Consider the following 4,094-nt stretch of genomic DNA (forward strand, 5'->3'; position numbering starts at 1 on the left):
TATATTACAGACTGACAGACAGACAGACAGACAGACAGACTGACAGACAGGCAGAGGCAGACAGATATACAACCAGACAGACAGGCTACATAGATGGATAGACCGACAGACAAACTACACGCGCACACACTGGTGCCATTAGTCCTTAGTTTACCAGCAGCCTCAGAGACAACTGGCTCTTTCGCGCTGGTCACGAACGCACGCACATAGAACCGCACGGACAAAGCCAGCTAATTTGGCGCGGAATCGCGGCCTGCTGGGCACACACTGACTTCAACCGCCAAATCAATTCAGTCCGGGCAACTTCGTTTTTTCGAGTAATTCGCCTTCTCCCGGCTCGAGTGATACATGTCTCTTTAAGGATGATCAGCCGTTTGTCACTGGACTCTGTTGACCAGTTACAGTTCCTGCCGAAGCCATTCATAGTATCTTTTCAATGCACACAACGGACAAAGAAAAGAGATAACAACAACAACAACAACAAAACCCTCTAGATGTTACATTACTTACTGATAAATCGTTGGATTATGCTCTTGACACCCAGAGTATTAGAACATACAGATTAAACTGCTTTTAGATCTTTGTTTGGCTTCTACATGACGGAAAGTTCAAAGTTATTATATGCAGTATTAATTTGTAGACGAGAAAATGATACTGATAAAATAATTACAATTTAGTGCACCCCGATCCAACATGATAACTGCTTTTAGATCTTTGACTTCTAAATGATGGAAAGTTCAAAGTTATAATATGCAGTATTAATTTGTAGGACAGAAAATGATACTGATAAAACAATTACCATTTAGTACGTGCGCCCCCATCCAACATGATAACAACGATACTGTTGATACCCCCTTACCCTACATGTCCACCAAGACGGATGCGGCCCGATTTTTAGCCAGAAGGAAGAAAATCGGTCGGGTCGTTTCCGTCTTGTGTGTGCACCAGTTTGGACAAGACAGGTCTAGTCTGTTGGCCTACTGGCCGTATTATTCCACACACTGTGTCCCAAGGCTGTTGATTGATTGATTGATTGGGTAGATGTTTTACGGCACTATCGACACAATTTTGGTCATTTAAGCGCCAACTCAAGGCTGTGTCCTCGGTACAGGGCTATGCATAGTCGAGGTCAATGAACCCAAGGCTGACATAAAAAATGAATGGGTATTTAAAGAAACATTTTAAAATCGTTAATATGCATTTAAACAAGGTGGTCTGCTAGAAGACTTTTCTAATTTTGAGGCGCTGATTACGAATATGATATTAACATTTTTAATCGAAACTAAAAATTATAATTTTTTTTTTTTTAGCTCCGGCGGGGCCTATCGCTCACGAGTCACGACCCGGCCCGGCTAAAATTGAGCAAGCGTCTTTCCAACCAACATGTCTTTTGTCAGGGCGTGTCGTGTCGTGTCTGTTGACACAGCCAAAAGGACATTCCACTGATTTCTTAGTAAATAAACGGTGCTCCATTTCAACTACCGACTTTCCGAGAGACGGACCGAATCGGGTCAGTTGGAGTCCGTAGACAGTGGACACGGGCCCTAAGCGTTACAAAGGCGCACAATATAGACCACCAAAAATACCCAACTAAACATGGATCATTTTCTGAGAAAAACGGTGCTTCATAGATCCCACCTTTTACAGAGCCTACGTCGAACGACATTGTACTTCAGTTTAATTCTTTTTAAAGTTTTAATGTACTGGCAGCCACATTGGTCAATGTAAGTGCAAAAGATTAGAGGTGTTACTAGAGAATAACTTTATAAGAAAAACGGGGGAGCGATAAGGACGATAGAAGTTCAATAAGAAAAAAAAAGAAAGAAAGCAAAACTTTACCAGATCACACGCCAAACAACCACTGTTTCACGTTAATGTGTTAAGAGTTTTACGGCGTTCGCAACTGCATGAGGTCATATGAGCAGGCCATTACTCTTAAAACAACTCAACAAAAAAACCAACACCCAAACACAACAACAAAGACCAGCCCCCCAAAAAAAACAAACAAACAACAAACAACAACAACAAACAAACAAACAAAACAAAAACAACAACCAACAAACAAATACGTTGAAAAGCATTAGTATACCACTCCCTCCTCCCCCCATACCCTCAGAGAAAAATCAAGCAGTGATAACGTCACTCTGTTTAACCCATTTATAAAATTGGAGGGCTCAGTCAAGTGTAACTTGGATTCTGTCAGCCGTTAAAAGCCAACCACTAAAGAAATGGAAAAGCTACTGTCGTTTGTTTCCTTTTACAAACAAATTTAAACTTCCTTAAAAAAAATATAAGAAAATCCCCATTGCAACAGAAAACTTGATTGACGTCACTTTTGATCGTTGATTCAATACCTTTTAACACGTTTGAAACTACGATTTTTGAAAGTCTACACTCTTCCGACTAAATCGGGTACAATGCGATTGGCCAGGGCACATTTCTAAAGAAACACAATTTTAATAACATTTTGAACCGGTCAAACTGGATTTGATCTCAATGTTCTAATACAAAAGAATTAACCGCCACGGAGCTGCCCACGCACAATTGTCTTCATAATACAATGTACTACTATTTCCACATAACAACAAAATAATTCAGGCAAAGCTTTTATTTTTATTATTATTATTATTATTATTATTATTATTATTATTATTATTATTATTATTATTATTATTATTATTATTATTATTATTATTATTATTAAAATAAATATTATAATTACAATTAATAGTGTTATTGCTAAATATTTTTGCTCTAATTATCATTATTAGCTTGTGTACTGTTATTGTACTTGCTATTGATATTGTTACAATATGTGAGGCAGCGTGGGGAAATCAGGCTCTCGTCAATTTTTGGGCATGTAGAGTTTTTGGTATCATCTTAAAGCTTGTTCACAAATCTTTATTTGGATGAAAAAAATATCCATTTATCTTGAATACAAGTCGAGATATTTGCAATTGAAGGAGGTGGGCCTCACCTGTTTTCAGAAGTAAAATTAGTGAGAAAATGGCCCCAAAGATGAGGTATTTTCTAAGCTTTAGAGCCTGTGGCAAATGAACATTTACATTTTTGGTGCCTTTTATCAACGTTTGTCAGACAATCCACACACAACTGAGTTCTTAAATGGGCATGAAAGGTGTTGAGTCAAAAAATAAAAAATTGATAGAAATTCACAAACCTGTGGAAAAAGGAGATTTCTGCACTTTGGTTATTTTGACGAGAGCCTGATTCCACCACATTGACTCACATATATTTTTGTAGTCCTGTTCTTATCATTGTTATGAGTTATTTTACAAATATTACATTGTATATTATAATTGGTGGTTAGATAGTTCACATAGACTGTTTCAATTGGGGCGGAGAAAACACAGATTAGAGGTTTTACTAGAGAGTAACTTGCAAATAGATGAAAAAGGAGAGATAGGGACGCCATGCCAAAGGAGCAATGGAACAACCCGCACTGGAGCACCGACCCATTCTCCAACAGAGAAATGAGTCGGAAAACATTCAAAACAGTCCTACCAAAAGTAACCTAAGTGGAATGTAGCTATTTAATTGTATTATAAAATTCTATCAAACCGAACAAGAGTGCACTTCGTTTAATGTGTGCATCAGTTTGGCTTTGAGCGCTCCGTTCATCGCATGTCGCAACCCTCTCGTCCGGTGGCATGCTGTCCCCGTTTCGAGGTTGATTCCCGTCTTTGGTGAGTTAATTCCACCATCAGTTATCCTATTACGCTGTTTTACCTCCTCTACACTGTTTAGCCGTACCCTCCGGTTGGGCGAGGAGTCAATGTCGCCATCGATCACGAGGGGAGAGCTCTTATTTCTAGGATGCTAAAACGGGAAGCGAATTGGGCTGACCTTTCATCGTGCTCTTGGATCCTGGCGGTACTTGGTTGATGGGGCTTTTGGCGGACAGAGGTGGTAGGGAAAACAACAGTGATGGGGGCGTTATACGTAAGTGCGCGTCTGGGGGCGGCGGGGGGCGGGGGTGTTTTTCTTTGGGTGTGAGAGTTTGTCTGTGGGTTGTCGGGTGTAGTCCGAAGTGTCGGGTTGAGGAAGGCGGGGTGGGTCCTGTCCTAAATGTCCAT

The sequence above is a fragment of the Aplysia californica genome, unplaced genomic scaffold (genome assembly GCF_000002075.1).
Source record: "Aplysia californica isolate F4 #8 unplaced genomic scaffold, AplCal3.0 scaffold00160, whole genome shotgun sequence".
Taxonomy (NCBI): Eukaryota; Metazoa; Mollusca; class Gastropoda; order Aplysiida; family Aplysiidae; genus Aplysia; species Aplysia californica.